Here is a 22,328-nt window from a genome sequence, read left to right on the forward strand (position 1 = left end):
TGCAACCTGACTCATTCAGTCTGCTTTAGCGCTCTCTGTTACAAGCTTAGGCTCAGTTCCACTTCTCTTAGTTATGGAGACTTAGCCAGAGCAAATGGTGGCAGGGCGATGAACCAAATTCAGTCTCTTCATTTCTTATTTCTGTTAAATGATATACATAACATTTAAAAGTGATACACAAACATGTATGAATATGATCAATATTTAAAAATTAAGGAACGGGTGTGGCTCGGGGTTGAGTGCCTGTTTCCCGTATTCGAGGTTCCGGGTTCTATCCCTGGTACCTCCTAAAAACAAACTAAGAACCAGCTCTCATTGGGGAGCGGATGTAGCTCAGTGGTTAAGCACCTGCTTCCCATGTACAAGGTCCCAGGTTCAATCAGCAATACCTCCTAAAAAAAAAAAACTAAAACAAAAATTATAAATGATTGGGTACAGGTAATATTAGAGTGCCTTCTTATCAAATTAGAAACACAATGAAATAATTTAACACATGCATAATACCTAGCACAAATTTAAATATTTATTAATAGAATTTAATTTCCAATTAAAAAGCATACTAACTTTCTTGTTGTCCATCAATCTCTACTACCTCTTCTTGAATGACAATTAGTTGCAAACTGGAACCAGAAGTCATAGGCCACTCATGAACTAAAATCCTTAGACTAACAATTCCAAAATACACCTTTTCCTCCAAATTTTCTAGATTTTCATTCTTCACTATAAAAAAAAAGTGACAGCTTTGAACAAAAATTGACACCAAGTCTGTTGCTGAATTTGACTATTTTGATGACATTTACATGGAACAAGACAGTTCTATCCCAGCTCCTTTGCTTTCTGCATCCCGGATTTTTCAGATTTCTCAAGACAAAAGTCCCATCTTGGGTTAGTGAGGTGTCAGCCCTCGTTGGTGTGGCTGCCGGGGCTAGAGCATATCCTCCTTGTGGAAGAGAAAATGGCCCAGAGCTTTTCTGATTTTTCAGACAATAAAAAATAAGACCGAAGAGAGAGGATCAGGAGAAAAATGCAGACCCCAAGAGAATCAAAGGTACTAGAGTTAGCAGATAGGAACTTTAAGTTACTAAAATTAACAGGTTCAGGGAAGTGGCCGTGGCTCAATCAGTCGGGCTCCCGTCTACCATCTGGGAGGCCTTGGGTTCGTGTCTCGGGGCCTCCTTGTGAAGGCGAGCTGACCCGCACAACGCAGAGAGCTGACAGCCCGCCATCGCAGAGAGCTGGTCCAGCAAGATGATGCAACAAAGGGAGACAAGCAGACACAGAACAACACGGAGCAAATGGACACAGAAAGCAGACAGCAAGCAAGAGGCGGGAGGGGTGGATAAATAAAAATAAATCTTAAAGTTCAACAAATGAAATTAGTTCAATTAGATGGATCGATGAGCGAATCTGCATGTTGAAAGGATGGAAAAAACAAAAAAGCATAAGATACACATGGGGGCCTGTGGAAAGGTGTAACTTAAATGGAAAAGAAGAAGGGAAGATGAAAGAAGATGGGGTAGTAGCACTGCTAAGAAGATAATGCCCATCTTTTTCCAAAACTGACAAAAGACATCGAGTCACAAATTAAAGAATCCCAAGACAGGACAATACTGGGGAAACCACTCCTAGGAACGTCACAGTAAAATGAAAAGACCCGGCAAAGAAAAAAATCTTAAAAGCAGCCCCCCCCAAAAAAAGACATTTTATCTGCAAAAGAGCAACAATAAAACTGACATTGATTTTCAAAGGAAACCAGAAGCCAGAAGATAATGGAAATCAGTCTTTAAGTGCTAAGAAAAAAACAACCACAAACCATTACTATATGTTTCTATATACACCAAAAATATTCTCCTAAAATGAAGGCAAAACAAAAACACACAGAAGCTCAGATAATTAGCTGCTAACAAGTGCATTCAAGAAATATTAAGGGGACTTCTTTAGACTGGAGAAAAATGGCCCCGGAAGGAAGCACAGATATTCAGGAAGCAATAAGGGGCAGTGGAAGGGATACACGTAAATGCTGTACACAACAAGAAGGACACGAGGGAAGAAGAGGTAGAAGGAACACGGGGCACAGTTAGGGCGCTGGAATTGTCCTGCATGATACTGGAGGGATGGACACGGGCCATTTCACATTTTATCAAAACCTGGGAAATTGTTCAGCGCAAAGCGTAACCCTTAATGCAAACTGTAGACCTTGGTTAGTAGTGATGCTCCAATACGTGTTCATTAATTTTAACAAACGTACCACCTAATGAAGGATGCGATTAATGGGGGAAAATAGGAGGGAGGGGTGCTGTATATAGGAACCGCTATATGTTGATGTAACTTTTCTGTAATCTAAAACTTTTCTAAAAATAAAGTTTATTTAAAAAATGATGTCTTTTGGGGTGTCAGTATATGAAGCATTAAGATGCATGACAATAAAAATACAAAGGCAGAAGAGGAATGGAATTAAAGTGATGCACGATTCTTGCATTGTTTGGGAAATGATGAAAGTACTAATCTATTAATCTCAAGAATGACCACACATGATGGTGAAGTAGAGAGTGGCGGGGTACACCTGTCCTCCCCACATGGAAAGCTCACAGGCAGGCTCGGGGAAGTGGCAGGTAGGGGCCCTGGGGGCCGTCCCACCAGTCGCAGAGAAAGGGCAGGGGCTGTGGGGGGCTGCCGGCCAGCAGTGGGGGAGGCGGCGGGGTAGAGAGTGGTGGGAGCAGCGGGGACACCGCGAGAGCAGCCGCGCCCATAAAGGGGCACTGGCAGGGGAATGGCCTGTGCGGCGCAGGGGTGAGCAGCAGAAGAGCAGCGCCGGCGGCCCTGAGGGTGGCCTTGCCAGGCAGGGAGCTGTGGGTGGGGTCTTGCCGGGCACTAGGTGGGGAGCTGCGAGGGTGGCGGTGTGGACAGGCCTGAGGGCGGCTCCCCGGGCACAGGCGGGTGCAGGTGGTGCAGGGCGAGGCCAGGGGACAGTGGCACGTCTAGGAAGGAAGCAGGAGAGGCCCCCGCAGGGACCTGGTTCTCAGGAACTGGCTCTTTGGAACGAGTCCACATTCATTTCTGGGTGCCGGGCCCAGTTTGATCAGTTAAGTCAGGCAACTCTAAAGAAAGCTGAAACAAATGTGAAAGAGGAGCCTTAGCACAAACCAAATAACCAGAAAACCCTAATGAGAGAAACTGGCTACCAGAGGAAACTCATGGAGATGAGCAGATGGAGACTTCCAGGGAGTGGGGAGGTGGGGCCCACCTCCCACAAAAACAGAGGACCAAGGGTAAAAAGCTGCCTGAGGGACCTGCCCTGGCGGGGGAGGGGGCGGGGGGGTGCTGATGGGGGGCAGAGCTGCTCTGGGGAGGGAGCTGCCCTCGGGGGGAGCTGCTGGGGGTGGGGAGCTGCTGGTGTCCCGCAGACCAGGAGAGTGATGCACATCCCTGAGGGGTAGAGGGACAGAGGGACAGAAGACGGAGGTACTAACCCATGGATCCCACAGCTTAAGGCCTGATGACACCAGGTTCCCTGCAGCCACCGAGGGGGCCAGACGCTGCCCCCCAGGGAAGATGGAGGACGTGGCCAAGGCAGAGAGCATGTGGATGTGAATTTCAGTGGCTGTGGCCAGCAGCCTCCTTGTATCTCACCTCTGGCCAGACCTGAGTCACGAGCAAGTGGATGGTGAGAGAGAAGAAGGTCATTATGTACTAATAAGAGAGGTAATTCACCAAGAAGCAATAACTCTTAATAAATACTTAGGCACCTAACCTGGGTGCCCCAAGATACATGATGCACACTGCCCTAACTGGAGGGAGAAGCACAAAGGGGTGTTAAGTTGGAGGAGGTGCCATTTGTCCATTTTTTTCTTTTGTTGTTTGTGCTTTCAGTGTAAGGTTTAAAAAACCACCACTTACCACAAGATCTTGAAGATGTTTCCCTACATTTTCTTCTAGGAGTTTCATGGGTCTAGCTTTTATATTTAGGTCTTTGATTTGTTTTGAGTTAATCTGTGTCTCAGGTGTGAGGTAGGGATCCTCTTTCTTTCTTTTTTTTTTTTTTTAAATATTTATTTATTATTATTATTTTTTAATTACATTAAAAAAATATATGAGGTCCCATTCAACCCCACCGCCCCCGCCCCCCACTCCCCCCACAGCAACACTCTCTCCCATCATCGTGATACATCCATTGCACCTGGTAAGTTCATCTCTGAGCATCACTGCACCCCATAGTCAATGGTCCACATCATAGCCCAGACTCTCTCACGTTCCATCCAGTGGGCCCTGGGGGGATCTACAGTGTCCCGTAATTGTCCGTGAAGCACTATCCAGGACAACTCCACGTCCCGAAAACGCCTCCACATCTCATCTCTTCCTCCCGTTCCCCACACCCAGCAGCCCCCATGGCTACCGTTCCCACACCCATTTCACATTTCCTCTGTGGACATTGGATTGGTTGTGTCCATTGCACACCTATGTCAAGTGAGGGCTTAGATTGCACATGGGTACTGGATGCACTCTTCCCGCTTCTAGTTGTAGACACTCTAGGCTCCATGTTGTGGTGGTTGACCTTCTTCAACTCCATGTTAGCTGAGTGGAGTAAGTCCAATAAGTCAAAGTGTAGGAGCTGAAGTCTGTTGAGGCTCTGGGCCTGGGTGTCATATTATCAGTCCAGAGATTCAAATCCCCTACATATATCTTAAACCCAGCACCAACTACAATTCCAATAAAGTAGCATGCAAGTCTTGTGAAAAGAGATCCCCTCTGAGTCCATTTCCATCACGCAGAAACACCAGCTCCAAAGAAGGGCCATCTGTCTCTTTCTTTCTTTTGGCTGTGGATATCCAGTTCTCCCAGCACCATTGTTGAATAGACAGTTCTGCCCCAAGTGGGTAAGCTTGACAGCCTTGTCAAAAATCACTTGACCACAGATGTGAGGGTCTATTTCTGAGTTCTTGATTCAGTTCCACTGGTCTCTGTGTCTGTCTTTATACCGGTACCATGCTGTTTTTACAACTGTAGCTAAGTAATATGCTTTAAGGTCCAGAAGTTAGAGTCCTTCAACTTTGTTCCTCCCTTTTAAGATATTTCTGGCTCTTTGTGGCCCCTTACTCTTTTAAATAAATTCAATAATTAGGTTTTCCATTTCTTAAAAAAAAGGCTGTTGGGATTTTTAATTGGGATTTCATTGAATCTGGGTATCGATTTGGGTAGAAGTGACATCTTAATGATATTTTGTCTTCCAATCCATGAACATGGAATGTTCTTCCATTTATTTGGATCTTCTTTAACATAATATTGTAATATTTTGCATCTATGGCAAGAAGATATTTCAGTCCTAAGGGACAACAATAAGGGATTATAAAGGTTATGGGATTTTTCCTTTTGGAGTAATGAAAAAGTTCTAAAATTGACTGAAGTGATGACAGCACACCTCTTGTGATGAAAATGAGAGCCACTGCATGTACACTTTGAATGGATTGTACAAAGCATGGGATTATATATAACACAGGGAATCCAGTGGTTGATGGATGATGGACTGTGGTTAGCAGAATATGAGAATGTTCTCTCATATATACAAACAAATATATAGTACTATTATTGGGTATTAAAAATTGAATGGCTGAATAACATACTCCTAAACAATCAGTGGATCAAAAAAGAAATTGAAGGTGAAATTAGCAAATATCTTGAGATGAATGAAAACAAGACTACAACATACAAAATCTATGGGATACAGGCAGTGCAGAGAGGGAAATTTATATCCCTCGATGCTTACATTAAAAGAGAAGAAAGAGGAAACGGACTTTGGCCCAGTGGTTAGGGCGTCCATCTACCATATGGGAGGTCCGCGGTTCAAACCCCGGGCCTCCCTGACCCGTGTGGAGCTGGCCATGCGCAGCGCTGATGCGCGCAAGGAGTGCCGTGCCACGCAAGGGTGTCCCCCGCGTGGGGGAGTCCCACGTGCAAGGAGTGCGCCCATGAGGAAAGCCGCCCAGCGTGAAAAGAAAGAGCAGCCTGCCCAGGAATGGCGCTGCCCACACTTCCCGTGCCGCTGACGACAACAGAAGCGGACAAAGAGACAAGACGCAGCAAATAGACACCAAGAGCAGACAACCCGGGGGGGGGGGGGGGGGGAGTTAAATAAATAAATAAATCTTTTAAAAAAAAAGAAGAAGAAAGAGCTAAAATCAACAACATAATTGCACACCTGGAGGAACTAGAAAAAGAACAGCAAACTAATCCCAAACCAAGCTGAAGGAAAGAAATAATAAAGACCAGGGCAGAAATAAATGAAATTGAGAACAAAAACCAATAGAATCAATTAAAACGAAAATTGGTTCTTCAAGAAGATCAACAAAATCTACAAACCTTTAGCTGGACTGACAAAGAAAACAAGAGAAAAGATGGAAATAAATAAAATCAGAAATGAAAGAGGGACATTACCACATACCCCACAGAAATAAGAGACCTAATAAGAGGATATTATGACAACTGAATGCCAACAAACTAGACAACAGAGACAAAATGGACAAATTACTTGAGCAACATACACTAATCCTAGAAGAATAGCAGACCTCAACAAACCAGTAATGAGTAAAGAGATTGAAATAGTCATCAAAAATCTCCCCAAAATGAAAAGCCCAAGACTTGATGGCTTCACAGGTGAATTCGACCAATTATTCAAAGATAATATAGGGGGAATGGTGTGGCTCAAGCAATTTGGCACCTCCCTTCCACATGGGAGGTCCTAGGTTAAATTCCCGGTGCCTCCTGAAAAAAAAAAAAAGATATAGGGGAGCAGATGTGGCTCAAGTGGTTGACTGCCTGATTCCTACATGGGAAGTCCCAAGTTTGGTCCCTGGTGCCTCCTAAAAAACAAGCAAACAAAACAAGCAAACAAACGAAAAAACCAACTCAGGAGAGCCGATGTGGCTCAGTTGTTGAGTGTTGGCTTCCCACATACGAGGTCCTGGGTTTAATCCCTATCCCTAGTAACACACACACACACACACACAGATGATATAATACCATTCTTACGCAAGCTCTCTTCCAAAAAACTGAACAGGAAGGAACACTACGAAACTTATTCTATGAAGCCAACATCACCCTAATACCAAAACCATAAAGATACTATGAACAAAGAAAATTACAGATCAATTTCTCTCATGGATATAGATACAAAAATACTCAACAAAATCCTTGCAAACCCAGTCCAAAAACACATTAAAACAATTATACACCACCTGTGGCACAGCTGTATGCTCTCTCTGTACTTTCGCTGTGCACTCTTCCGTGTCTGCCTGTCTTCTCTTCTCACCTTTCTCTTTAGGAGGCACTGGGAACCGATCCCAGGATCCCCAGTGTGGGAGAGAGACATTCAATTGCTTGAGCCACCTCTGCTCCCTGGGCTGCTGTGTCTCACCTCTGTGTCTCTTTTTTGTTGCGTCAGCTTGTGGCACGGGCCAGCTCTCTGCAGTGTGGGGCAGTTTGTCCTCACCAGGACACCAGAAATGGTAAATAGGAGCCCAATCGCTTGAGCCACATCCGCTTCCCAATCAAGTGAGTTTTATCTTAGGTATTCAAGGGTGGGGTGGTTCAGCACAGAAAGTCAATGAGTGTAATAAACCACTTTAATAAAATGAAGAAGAAAAATCACATTATCCTTTCAATTGACACAGAAAAGGCATTTGACAAAATACAATCTTCTTTTAATTAGAAAAACATTCTAAAAGATAGGAGTAGAAGGAAGCTTCTCAATATGGTAAAGTGCATATATGAAAAATCCACAGCTAGCACTGTACTCAATGGTGAAAGACTGAAATCTTTCCTGCTGAGAATGGGAAAAAGACAAGGATGCCCACTGTCACCATTGTTGTTTGATATTGTCTATTAAGTTCTAGCTGGAGCAATTAGGCAAGATAAAGAAATAAAAGGTAACCAAATAGGAAAGGAAGAAATAAAATGTTGCTATTCACTGAAGATATGATCTTATATCTAGAAAATTCTGAAAAATCCACAACAAAGCTACTAGAATTGATAGACATGTTCAGCAAAATGGCAGGTATAAGATTAATACGCAAAATTCAGTAGCGTTTCTATACACTATTGATGAGTAATGTGAGGAGGAAGTCAGGAAAAATTCTATTTATAATAGTGACTGAAAGAATCAAATATTTAGGAATGAACTTAACCAAGGACATGAAGGACCTGTATTCAGAAAACTACAAAACACTGCTAAAGTAAACCAAAGCAAACCTAAATAACTGGAAGAACAGTCCGTGTTCATGGATCAGAAGACTAAATATCATTAAGATGTCAATTCTACCCAAACTGATTTACAAATTCAACACAATCTGAATAAAAATCCCAGTAACCTTTTTTTGCAGAAATGGAAAGCCAATTGTTAAATTTGTTTGGAAGGGTAAGGGGCCATGAATAGCCAAAAATTTCTTTAAAAAGAAGAAGTTGGAGGACACTCACTTCTGGACACTGAAGCATATTACCTAGCTATAGAGGTTAAACAGTATGGTACCAGCATAAAGACAGACATATTGACCAATGGAACTGAATCAAGAACTCAGAAATAGACCCTCACATCTATGGTCGAGTGAATTTTGAAAAGGTTGCCAAGCCCACCCAGCTGGGGCAGAACTGTCTATTGAACAAATGGTGCTAGGATAACTGGATATCCTTAGTCAAAAGAAAGGAAGAGGACCCCTATCTCACACCTTATACAAAAATTAACTCAAAGTGGATCAAGGACTTAGATATTAAAACTACAACCATTAAATTCCTAGAAGAAAATGTAGGGAAACATTTTCAAGATCTTGTGGTAGGCAGTAGTACCTTCAACCTTACACCCAAAACATGAGCAACAAGAGAAAAAAATCGATGTCTTGTCTCAACAAAGATAAACAAAATTGACAAACCCTAAGCTAGACTGACAAAGAAAAATGAGAAAAATGCATATAAACAAAATCAGAAATGAGAAGGGAGACATTATTACTGCGCCAACAGAAATAAGAGAGACCATACCAGGATACTATGAATAACTGCATGCCAATAACCAGACAACATTGATGAAATGGACAAATTGTTAAAAACCCAAAAACACCTGTGACCCAAGAAGAAATAGAAGACCTCAATAAACCAATCACAAGAAATGGAAACGTTCATCAAAAATCTCCCCAAAATGAAAAATCCAGGACCAGATGACTTCACAGTTGAATTTTACCAGTCATTTAATGAAGATCTAATACCAGTCTTGCTCAAACTCTTTCCAAAAATTGAATAGAAGGGAATGCTACCAAACTCATTCTATGAAGATAAAATCACCCTACTACCAAAGCCAAATAAAGATATGAAAAAAGAAACAGACCAATTTATCTAATGAAAATAGACAGAAACCCTAAAAAAATACGTGCTAAGCAAATTAAAAATCACATTAAAAATTATATATCATGATCAAGTGGGCTTTATACCAGGTATGGTAGGGTGGTTTCAACAGAAGAAAATCAATCAGTGTAATATACCACATTAATAAATTGAAGAAAAAAAATCACATGACCAGAAAGTGGATGTGGTTCAAGTGACAGAGCTTCCGCCTACCATATGGGAGGACCTGGGTTCGATCCCTGGGCCTCTTGGTGACAAGGAAGAAGAAAAAGTGTGCTCATGTGGTGAGTCAGCGCCTGCGCAAGTGCCTGCATGGTAAGCCAGTGCCCTGTGCAAGTGAGTCACACAGCAAGATGATGATGCATCAAAAGAGAGATAAGGGGAAAATTAAGGTGAAGCAAGAGCAGAAACCAGGAACTGAGGTGGTGCAATTGACAGGGAACCTCTCTCCACATCAGGAGCCTCCAGAATTGAATCCCGGTGAATCCTAGAGGAGAGAAAATGAGAAGAGAAGACAACACAGACAGCAAAAACAGCAGGGTGGGAGGAGGGGAAGTGGGAAAAATAAATAACTAAATCTTAAAAAAAACCAAAAACACAAACCCAGACTTCTGGGTGACCAAGATGGAGGCATAAGATGCTCCAGGTTTCTGTTACCCTAAAGGATCATTGAACAACCAGGAAAAACTGGCAGAGCCACCGTCCTCAAAACACAGGAAAGCAGTTAAAGGGTTACTCTAACTTTATGAGTGCTATAAAAAAGCAACGACAGGACTAACCAAGATGACCAAGACGGTGGCGTAGGATGCTCCAGGTTGCTGTTCCCTTACAGAATCTTTGAGCATCTACCAACAATTAGCAGAGCCATCCTCCTCACAACTCTGGAAAACAGTCAAAGAATGTCAGTAACTGAGTGAGTGCCAAATCAAGAAAACGTGGCTGTAGAAACAGTAGGAGAAGCTCATGGTGCCCCCTATGGGCCCTCCCACACTCCTTCCCAGGCAGTGTACAGGCAGCCTGTGCTTCCTTTGTGGGTCCCTGGCCAAGTTCCAGAGGGAGCAGAGCCACCTCAATGTGCACAGTGGGGTGTGTGCGTACCAGTCTATCGAGTGGTGTCTTCAAAAACTGAACCAGGACTCTTACTTCTGCCTTGCCTTCCCATACTTTTCCTGCAGACAGTAAAGCAAAAGCAGTATAAAAAGTAAGTCAAAGTGGGCTGGGCAAAGTTAACTGGCTTTAAGACATACACTACTGCACTGGAAGGAAGGGGAGGCTATTTTTTAGGAAGCACAGGGAATATTCTCATTCCTATTAACAGGGAAATTCCTAGGCCATGAGTGAACTCAAGCTCAGGACAAGAAACAGGCTGAGACGCCCCCAGTGGGAATGCCGCCCCATGTGGGAATGCCACCCCCCATGGGAATGCTGCCTCAGGTGGGAAAGCCACCCCACGCAGGAGTGCTGGCTGACGTGGAGAGCTGGCACAGTAAGATGAGGCATCAAGAGACACAGAGGAGAGAAAACAAGATGTAGCAGAACAGGGAGCTGAGGTGGCACAAGAGAGTGATCGCCTCTCTCCTACTCCAGAAGGTCCCAGGATCAGTTCCCAGAGTCGCCTAATGAGAAGACAAGCAGACATAGAAGAATACACAGCGAATGGACACAGAGTACAGACAATGGTGGAACGGGGGTGGGGCGGGGGGAGAAATAAATAAAAATAAATCTTTGAGAAATAAACAAAAACAAAGAAACAGGCTGAGATAAGACAGAGAAGACCTGCACTTTGCTTTCACCTCAGGCTGATCTTCTTGACAGAGGGCTAAATGCTGAAGGAAAGCACCAGCTAACCCAGAGCCAATCTGCAGACTCTGAAAGGTATTTTCTGATGTGTTTGTTTGTATTGGGGTATCTTGTCATCTCCTGGTACAGAAGGAATTCTCTGTATATCACTAGATGGTTACAAATTTAAGGACAAGACAGCCCAAGGGATTAAATCCCAGATTAAAGTGCACAGTGTCTAAAAAACTATAAGGCAAAGAAAGGAAAAATGATGGACTGTCTGAAGAAACAAGATAAAAAATCAGAAACCATCAGCAAAAAAGACTAACCTTCCAAAAGAAAGAATCAGGGAACTTGAAGACAAGGCAATTGAAATTATTCACACTGAGGAGCAGAAAGAGAAAGAGTGAAAAAGCTGTACAGAGCCTAACAGTCCTGTGCGACACAATCAAGTATACCAATATCGCATTTGAGGAATCTCAGAAGGTGAAGAAAGAAAGGTGCAAAAGGGTTATTCAAAGATATAATGGCAGAATACTTTCCAAATTTAACAGAAGACATAAATATACACATCTGAGAAGCCGAACAAACCCCAAACAGGATAAACATGAAGAGAATCAAGCACAGACACACAGCAGTTCCCAAATACTCAAATACCAAGGACAAGGAGAGTTCTGAAAGCTGCAAGAGAAAAGTAATGTATTATGTAAAAAAGGGAGCCCCCATGAGAGTAAGTAACAATTTCTCATCAGAAACTATGGAGGTAAGAAGGCAGTGGGATGAAATACATAAAGTCCTGAAAGGAAACAATTGCCAATCAAAAATGTGCCTCAAGTGGTTGAACTCCTGTCTCCTACACGGGAGGCCTGGGGTTAGGTTCCCAGTGCCTCCTGGGGAAAAAAAACAAACAAAAAGACAAAAGAACTAGTAAAACAAACAAAAAAACCAACTCGGAGAAGCCAATGTGGCTCAGTGGTTGAGGGCCAGCTTCTCACATTCGAGTTCTGAGGTTCAATATTTGGCCCTGGTACCGAGAAAAAAAAATTTAAATTCAGCAAGACTTTCTTTCAAAAATGAGAGATTAGAACATTCTCAGAGAAACAAAAGCTGAGGAAGTTCATTACCAGTAGATCTTTTCTACAGACAATGCTAAAGGAAATTCTTCAGACAGAAAGGAAAGGACACTAGACAGTGGATTAAAGCTATACAAAGAAAGACCTGTGTTAAAGGCCACCATATGAGTACGTACAAATATTAGTATATTGTCTTGTACTTTTTGGTATGTAACTCCACATTTTATTTCTTACAGGTGCTAAAATGCAAATGCGTAAGAGTAATAAACTATGGCTTTAGACATACAATGTATAAAGATATAATTTGTAAAAAGTATGACAAAAAGCTGGGGGTATGGAGGAGTTTAGGAACAGAGCATGTGTATACTATTGTAAGTTAAGTTGTTACTAAATCAAAGATAGCTATTATAGATTTAGGAAGTTAAATTTAAGCCCCATGGTAACCACAAAGAAAATATCTGAAAAATATGTACAGAGGAAATGAGAAGGGACTCAAAATGGTCCACTACCATATATATAAAAATGGTTACAAGGAACAAAGAAGGTCACTACAGAAAGGAATCAATTAAACAAGTAGTAATAATTATAAATTTATACGCACTCAATGGCAGAGTCCCAAAATATGTGAAGCAAATATTGACAGATGTGAAGAGAGAAATAGATGGTTCTACATTAACAGTAGGAGACATTAAAACACCACTTTGGGGAACAGATGTGGCTCAAGCAGTTGAGCACCTGCTTTCCATATGGTTGGTCCCAGGTTTGGGTCCCAGTGCCTCCTAGAAAAGCAAAACAAAAACAAACAACAAGTAAACAAATGAAAAAACCAACTCAGGAGAGCTGATCTGGCTCAGTGGTTGAGTGCTGGCTTCCCATATACAAAGTCCCGGTTCAATTCCCGGCCCTTGTACCTCAAAACACACAAACATACCATAAAAAACTCCATCACTTTTGATGATGGATAGAACATCTAGAAAGAAGAACAATAAGTAAATAGAAGACTTGATTGATCCTATTATCCAATTAGACCTGAGACACATGTATAGAACACTTTACTCAACAGTACAATACACATTCTTCTTGAGTAGTATAGATCATTCTCTAGGATAGACCATATGTTAGGACATAAAACGAATCTTAGTAAATTTTAAAATATTATCATATAACATATCTTTTCTGATCACAAAGGAATTAAGATAGAAAACAATAACAGAGGGAGAAATGGAAATTTCACAAATATGTGGAAAATAAGCAATACACTCTTAAACAACCAATGGGTCAAAAAGAAATCACAAGGGAAATTAGGAAATATCTTGAGGCAAATGAAATTGAAAAGCACAACATACCAAAACTTATGGGATGCAGCAAAAGCAGTCCTCAGAGGGAAATTTATAGCACTGAATGCTTACATTTAAAAAGAAAAAAGTTTCTCAAATGAGAGATCTAACCTCTCAACTGGAGGATCTAAACTGGAGCAAACTAACCACAAAGTGAGCAGAAGTAATAACAAAGATTAGAGCAGAAATAAGTGAAACAGAGAATAAAAACACAGTAGAGACTCCTGGTTATTGCAGCACTACAGCTCATGAGCAGCAAAGTGTTTCGCAATTCCCTCTACGAGGCAGCGCAGGAAGTCCTGCACAGGAACCAGTGCAAATGTTGGAAGTTTTTAGCAATGGTGGAGCTGCTGATCAGCTTGAAGAACTGCGACCCTCAGAAGGATGAATGTTTCTCAGGCACCATCAGGCTTAAGTCTACTCTCCACCTCAAGTCCTCTCTGTGTTTCCTGGGAGACCACAACACTGTGACGAGGTCAAGGCTGTGGACATTCCCCCATACAGACATCAAAGCACTAAAGAAACTCAAGAATAAAAAGCTGGTGAAGAAACTGGCCAAGAAATATGATGCCTTTTTGGTTTCTGAGTCCCTTATCAAAAAAATTCCACAAATCCTGGCCTCAGTCCTGAATAAGGCAGGCAAGTTCTCTTCCCTGAAGACCCACTATGAGAAATGGTGGCCAAAGTTGTTGAGGTGACGCCCACAATCAGGTTCTGGATGAAGAAGGTGCTGTGTCTAGCTGTGGCTGTTGGCATGTGAAGATGACAGATGATAAGCTTGTGTACAACATCCACCTGCCTATGAAATTCCTGGTGTCAGTGCTCAGGAAGAATTGGATTTACTTCACAGGCACCATGGGCAAGCTCCAGCACCTGCACTGTGAGTAAAACCTGTAGCTGCAGCCGCCAGCACCCATTCCCCTCCCTCGCAGCAGACAGCTTTGACTTCTCCAGCCTCTGGCTGGTGGCTATGGTCTATCTCCCCAGGAAAGGGGAGAGGAAAGGATGTAGCCTAAGGCCGATTCTGCTTTGGCCAACACATCTGGTCTGTGGAGTCCCACAAGCCCTCCCAGGCTGGGTGGGGCCACGCCACTGTTTTTCCTGGGAGCCCACCAAGAATGAAATTGATCCCTCCCAACACCCTCCCTAATGGCCAGGTTGTTGAGGATGCCGAGGGAAGTGGAATTATTTCCAACCCAGGAAAAGGGAAAGGGCAGCTGACAAAGGCTGAAGAACAGCTTCTCAGAAAGTTTGATCGTGAGGCTCTGAATAGCCCTCAAGCAGGATCCTTTGTCACTTTGTTCTGGTCAGTGTTATGGCAAACACATTCTGACCAGGGTTAGAGCTGAGGGGCATGCAGAGGCTCGCCATCTGCTGGAAGACCAAGGAAGTAAGTGCATGCAAGGGAAATAAAAGGAAATAAATAAGAAAGCCTTTCTGGGCCTTTACAGCCTCCCTCCCCAGGGCCCTTGGAAGCGGGTCTACAACCCATTACTGGGTCCATGGCCCAGATTAGAGCAACCAAACAAGGAAAATCCTAAAGACCCAGAACAGGTGGAACCAAGAATCAAAGTAACACGCTGCCTCCCACCATTAAATCCCTAGGCAAGTGAGAGAAATTAAGCACCAGAGTAAACTCAACATCAAAATCAGATGTCTAGGGAAACGGATGTGGCTCAAGCAGTTGGGCTCCCGTCTACCATATAGGAGGTCCAGGGTTCGATGCCCAGGGCCTCCTGGTGAAGGCAAGTTGGCCTGCACAGCAAGCTGGCCCACGCGGAGTGCCAGCCCATGCGGGAATGCTGCGCCATGTGGCAGTGACCCCCGCACAGGAGTACCACCCTGCGCAAGAGTGCCAGCTGACACGGCGAGCTGGCACAGCAAGATGATGCAAGAAGAGATGCAGAAGAGAGCCAATAAGAGATGTAGGAGAAAAGGGAGGTGAAGTGGTGCAAGAGATCACCTCTCTCCTACTCCGGAAGGTCCCAGGATCGGTTCCCGGAGCCACCTAATGAGAATACAAGCAGACACAGAAAGAACACACAGTGAATGGACACAGAGAGCAGAAGGGGACGGGGAATAAATAAATAAGTCTTAAAAAAAAAAAAAAACATGTCTAGACATCAGCAAAAACTTACAAACCATACTAAGAAAATGGAAGATATGGCCCAAGCAAAGGAATATATCAAAGCCCCAGATAAGACACAGGATTTGAAACAACTAATCCACAAGGTTCATAAAAAACTCCTTGTATGTGGGAAGCTGGTGCGCAACCAGTGAGCCATATCAGCTTCCCTGAGTTGGTTTTTTTGTTTGTTTCTTGTTGTCTTTCCGAGGCACCAGGAACCGAAACTGGGACCTCTCAAGTGTGAAGCAGGCGCTCAACTGCTTGTGCCACATCCGCTCCACTTGTTATTTTAATTTTGAAGTTGAAACAAAGTTTACTAATTTTGAAAACAAAGTATCTCCTGCAGTCCTTTCAGCAGCACTCTAAGGAGATATTATCCACAGAGAGTTCAGAGACGTTAAATACCTTGTCCTTAGTACTGGGTGGCGGTAGAATCATCACACAGGACGGATCCAAAGCAAGAGCTCCCCTGCCGAACCACGCAGCTCTCGAGTCACAGCTGCCAACTACAGGCTCTAAAAACCAAGGGCTCCTTAGCACTGACCCACGCATGGGTCAGGGGTTACAAAATCAAATTTACTGGACAAATCATCCATAGTGGTCAAATAAAAATGAATTACAGGGGAAGTGGCTGTGGCTCAATTGTCCAGGCTCCCGGCTGCCATATGGGAGGCCCTGGGCTTGTGTCCTTGTGAAGGCAGGCTGGCCCGCGCCCGCGGAGAGCTGCTGGCTCACACCCACAGAGAGCTGGTGCAGCAAGATGACCCAGCAAAGGGAGCCAAGCAGACACAGAAGAACGTGCAACAAATGGACACAGAGAGCAGACCGCAAGCAAGCTGCAAGGGGGAGGGGGAGTAAAAAAAATACAAGCCACAGACTTCAAAAAAAAAACAAACTGGACTTCCGGCAAGATGGTGGCTGAGTGAGCTTGCCTTGCCGTCTCTCCTGGGAAGAGGCAGCTGGGCACCGCTGGAGGTTCTCCGGGACCAGGCTTTTTCAGGATTTTTTCAGGGCAGGAAGTGTCTGGACATCGATTTGGTGGGAAGTGAGCTTAACTAGCAATAAGAAATTGGAATAAGAAGAACAAAGTGACAAAGAGAAGATATAACACTTACGCAAAAACAACAGCTAATTAATCTCCAAGACTAGACAAAGAAGCTAAGGAACTGATTAAACCCGTCAAGAAAAAATGTTGATAAGACAGCAACAAAAATCTACAAACCAAACCAGTAATCAGGAAAACATGGCTGAATCCAATCAACAAACTGAAAATCAGGAAGGGGGGCAGGACTTCACACAAGCAATGAAAGATCTCAGAACATTTATCACCGACAAATTTGATGAAGTAATGAAAGAGGTTAACAGTGTGAAGACAACACTTGGAGGGGAAATTGCAGACATGCGCAAAAAAATAACAGATATGATGGAAATGAACACCACAATTCAAGAAATCAAAAATACACTTGCAGCAAATATCAGCAGACTAGAAGAGGCAGAGCAGAGAATTAGTGATGTGGAAGACAGTGCATTGGAAATCAAACAGATAGTAGAAGTGGTCAATAAAAAGGTAGAAAAAATCCAGATAGGACTTAGGGACCTGAATGATAACGCAAAACGCTCAAACATACGTATTATAGGCATTCCAGAAGGAGAAGAGAAGGGAAAGGGGTCAGAAGGAGTGTTGCAGGAAATAATGAATGAAAACTTCCCAAATCTACTGAAAGAGACAGATGTACATATCCAAGAAGCACAGCGCACTCCACTGGTCATAAACCCCAACAGGCCCACCCCAAGACATATACTTGTCAAATTATCCAATGCTCAAGACAAAGAAAAAATTCTAAAAGCAGCAAGAGAAAAGAAAACCATCACATACAAGGGAAACTCCATAAGATTAAGTGCTGATTTCTCATCTGAAACGATGGAGGCAAGAAGGCAGTGGTATGATATAGTCAAGGTACTAAAGGAAAAAAATTTCCAACCAAGAATACTCTATCCAGCTAAACTAGCATTCAAAAATGATGGAGAGTTCAAAATATTCACAGATAAACAGAAACTGAAAGAGTATATCAACAAGAAACCTCCCCTTCAAGAAATTCTTAAGGGAATTCTGCAGGAAGAAAGGAAAAAACAGGACAGTCAGAGATGGAGGAGAGTGTAAAAGCAACAAGAAAGACAAAAATAGAAGGGGAAAAGAAAATAATACAAACAAAATATAACAAACACAAATCCAACCAAAATATGGCTACCATAAATACCTCTCTAAACATAATAACACTGAATGTCAACGGATTAAACTCACCTATCAAAAGATTCAGACTGGGACACTGGATAAGGAAATACGACCCATCTATATGCTGCCTACAAGAGACACATCTTAGACCCAGAGACTCATGGAGGTTGAAAGTGACTGGCTGGAAAACAATCATACAAGCAAACAACAACCAAAAAAAGGCAGGAGTAGCTATATTAATATCAGACAAAATAGACTTTAAATGCGAAACAATTGTGAGAGACAAAGAAGGATACTATATTTTAGTGAAAGGGACAATTTGTCAAGAAGATCGAACAATCATAAATATTTATGCTCCTAACAAGGGCGCCTCTAAATATGTGAGGCAAACACTGGAAAAACTAAGTGAAAGAATAGATGCATCTACAATTATAGTGGGGGATTTTAATACACCACTATCAACTCTGGACAGAACATCTCAAAAGAGAATCACTAAAGAAACAAAACATTTGAACAGTATATTAGAAGAGCTGGATCTAATAGACATATATAGATCATTACACCCAAACACAGCAGGATATACATTTTTCTCAAACGCACATGGAACATTCTCCAAGATTGACCATATGCTAGGCCACAAAGAAAGGCTTAATGAATTCAGAAAGACCAAAATCATACAAAACAATATCTCTGACCACAGTGGAGTCAAGCTGGAAATTTGCAAGGGACAGAGACCCAGACTTCACATGACAATTTGGAAATTAAACAGCACACTCTTAGAAAAACAGTGGGTCAAAGAGGAAATCTCAAAAGAAATCAATGACTACCTTGAAACAAATGATAATGATAACACAACATACCAAAATTTATGGGATGCAGCAAAAGCAGTACTGAGAGGGAAATTTATAGCCATAAATTCATATATCAAAAAAGAAGCCAGAAATTGAGGAATTAACTGCACATTTGAAGGAATTAGAAAAACAACAACAAAGTAACCCAACAGGAAGAAGAAGGAAGGAAATAACAAAGATAAGAGCAGAACTAAATGAAATAGAAAATAAGAAAGCACTTGAAAAAATAAACAAGACCAAGAGCTGGTTTTTTGAGAAGATCAACAAAATTGACAAACCTTTAGCGAGACTAACAAAGAAAAAAAGAGAAAAGATGCAAATACACAAAATAAGAAATGAGAAAGGTGATATCACCACTGACCCCACAGAAATAAAGACTATCATAAGAGGATACTTTGAAAAACTATATTCCAACAAAAATGACAATTTAGAGGAAATGGACAAATTCCTAGAAATACATAAGCAGCCCATACTGACGAAAGAAGAAATTGATGATCTTAACAAACCAATCACAAGCAAAGAGATAGAATCAGTCATTAAAAATCTCCCAACTAAGAAGAGCCCAGGGCCAGACGGCTTCACAGGTGAATTCTACAAAACATTCCGGAAAGAACTAACACCAATCCTGTTGAAACTATTCCAAAAAATCGAAACAGAAGGAACACTGCCTAATTCCTTCTATGATGCCAACATTACCCTAGTACCAAAGCCAAACAAAGACAACACAAGAAAGGAAAATTACAGACCAATTTCTCTAATGAACCTAGACGCAAAAATACTTAACAAAATACTTGCTAATCGTATTCAACAACACATTAAACGAATTATACACCATGACCAAGTGGGATTTATTCCAGGTATGCAAGGATGGTTCAACATAAGAAAATCAATCAATGTAATACACCATATAAACAGATTGAGAGAAAAAAACCACATGATTATATCTATAGATGCAGAAAAGGCATTTGACAAAATACAGCACCCCTTCCTGATAAAAACACTCCAAAAGATCGGAATACAAGGAAACTTTTTGAACATGATAAAGAGTATATATGAAAAACCTAAAGCCAACATTGTTTACAATGGCGAAATCCTGAAATCCTTCCCTCTAAAATCAGGAACAAGACAAGGATGCCCATTGTCTCCGCTCCTATTTAACATTGTCTTGGAAGTACTGGCTCGAGCACTGAGACAAGAACCAGATATAAAAGGCATTCAAATTGGAAGGGAAGAAGTCAAAATTTCATTATTTGCAGATGACATGATCCTATATATAGAAAACCCTGAGAGATCTACAACAAAGCTCCTAGAACTCATAAATGAGTTTAGCAAAGTCGCAGGTTATAAGATCAATGCGCAAAAATCAGTAGCATTTCTATACACCAATAATGAGCAAGATCAGGAGGAAATCAAGAAACAAATAGCATTCACAATAGTAAATAAAAAAATCAAATACTTAGGAATAAATTTAACTAAAGAGGTAAAAAACTTATACATCGAGAACTATAGAAGATTGTTCAAGGAAATCAAAGAAGACCTAAATAAATGGAAGAATATTCCCTGTTCATGGATAGGAAGACTGAATATTATTAAGATGTCTATCCTACCAAAACTGATCTACACATTCAATGCAATCCCAATAAAAATCAACACAGCCTTCTTTAAGGAACTAGAAAAACTAACTATGAAATTTATTTGGAATAAAAAGAGGCCCCGAATAGCCAAAGACATATTGAAAAAGAAAAACGAAATAGGAGGAATCACACTTCCTGACTTGAAAACATACTACAAAGCTACAGTAGTGAAAACAGCATGGTACTGGCATAAGGAGAGACACACAGACCAATGGAATCGAATTGAAAGTTCAGATATAGAACCTCATGTATATAGCCATATAATATTCGATAAAGCCACCAAACCCTCACAACTGGGAGAGAATGGCCTATTCAACAAATGGTGCCTGGAGAACTGGATAGCTATATGTAGAAGAATGAAAGAGGATTACCATCTCACACCTTATACAAAGATCAACTCAAGATGGATCAAAGACCTAAATATAAGAGCCAAGACCATAAAGACCTTAGAAAGCAGTGTAGGGAAACATCTACAGGACCTTGTAATAGGAAATGGCTTCATGAATATCACACCAAAAGCACGAGCAGCAAAAGAACAAATAGATAAATGGGACTACCTCAAAATTAAAGCCTTCTGCTCCTCAAAGGAGTTTGTCAAGAAAGTAAAAAGGGAACCCACACAATGGGAGAAAATATTTGGCAACCATATATCTGATAAGAGACTTATAACTTGCATATATAAAGAACTCATAGATCTCGAAAACAAAAAGATAAACAACCCACTTAAAAAATGGGAAAAAGATTTAAACAGACACTTCTCCAAAGAAGAAATACAAATGGCTAAAAAGCACATGAAAAAATGCTCCAAATCCCTAGCTATCAGGGAAATGCAAATCAAAACTACAATGAGATACCATCTTACTCCCATAAGATTGGCAGCCATGAAAAAAACAGTAGAATACAAATGCTGGAGAGGATGTGAAGAAAGGGGAACACTCATCCATTGCTGGTGGGAATGCAGAAGGATCCAACCATTCTGGAGGACAGTTTGGCAGTTTCTCAAAAAATTATCCATAGATTTGCCATATGACCCAGCAATACCACTGCTGGGTATATACCCATCAGATCTGAAAACAAGGACACAAACCGATATATGTACACCAATGTTCATAGCAGCATTGTTCACCATCGCCAAAAGTTGGAATCAATCCAAAAGTCCATCAACAGATGAGTGGATCAATAAAATGTGGTATATACACACAATGGAATACTACTCAGCTGTAAGAACCAATACACTACAATCGCACGTGATAACATGGATGAACCTTGAGAATCTTATGTTGAGTGAAGCAACCCAGGCATTGAAGGACAAATACTATATGACCTCAATGATATGAAATAAGTTAACTGCCTCAGAGAGCTAGAGTCTGGAAAAGTGGCTTACAGGAAATTGGGGGGTGGAGGAAGGATGTGAGTTAATGTCTGCAGGGGTGGAATCTGTGATGAGCTGGCGGTAAGTATGAGCACAAAGAAGGGACAAAATGGGGGCAAGGGGTTACCTTCGGGTGGGGTTTTCTGGGTTTGAGGGGGGCTGGGGATGGGAAGAGGGGTAATATGGTCCAAGAAATAGGTGGGAGGGAGGGGCAACATACAAACATGGGAGAGTGCCAGAAGTTCATTGAGAACTAAATGTTGAGTAAAACGTATCAAAGTATAAGTAGGAGGGTTACCTGGTTAGGACGCTCAGGGGGTATGGTCTGATGCGGGACGGACTCCGGAGGGAATAGCTGAAGGCTCATTTTGCCAAGGTGGGTTCTACCATTGGGTGGGGTGGACCCATATCCTGGGGAAGACTAATGCCGTCGAATAGAGAGAACTGTATCTCTCGTGAGAAAGGACGGCTCCCAGGGCATTAGATTGGCAGGCGTTGTGGGCCCTAAGGGGAGGGGAAAATGGACGTGCAATGGATGGA

General features: G+C 42.0%; 1 long non-coding RNA gene and 1 pseudogene across 2 annotated transcripts in view; one reads left to right on the forward strand and one right to left on the reverse strand.

Moving 5' to 3' along the window:
- LOC111764390 (uncharacterized) overlaps window positions 1-22,328 on the reverse strand; it is a 77,812-nt gene that overhangs the window by 7,780 nt on the left and 47,704 nt on the right. Inside the window, exon 1 of one of the 2 annotated variants that reach the window (XR_009183891.2) lies at window positions 565-2,538. The exons of the other annotated variant lie outside the window; for it this stretch is intronic. This is a non-coding gene — a long non-coding RNA (uncharacterized lncRNA). Of the gene's footprint in view, window positions 1-564; window positions 2,539-22,328 lie in introns of those variants that run through there. 2 annotated transcript variants of the gene reach the window in all.
- Window positions 6,113-14,519, forward strand: LOC131276411 (large ribosomal subunit protein uL1 pseudogene; annotated as a pseudogene).

The sequence above is a fragment of the Dasypus novemcinctus genome, chromosome 28, assembly GCF_030445035.2.
Source record: "Dasypus novemcinctus isolate mDasNov1 chromosome 28, mDasNov1.1.hap2, whole genome shotgun sequence".
NCBI lineage: Eukaryota > Metazoa > Chordata > Mammalia > Cingulata > Dasypodidae > Dasypus > Dasypus novemcinctus.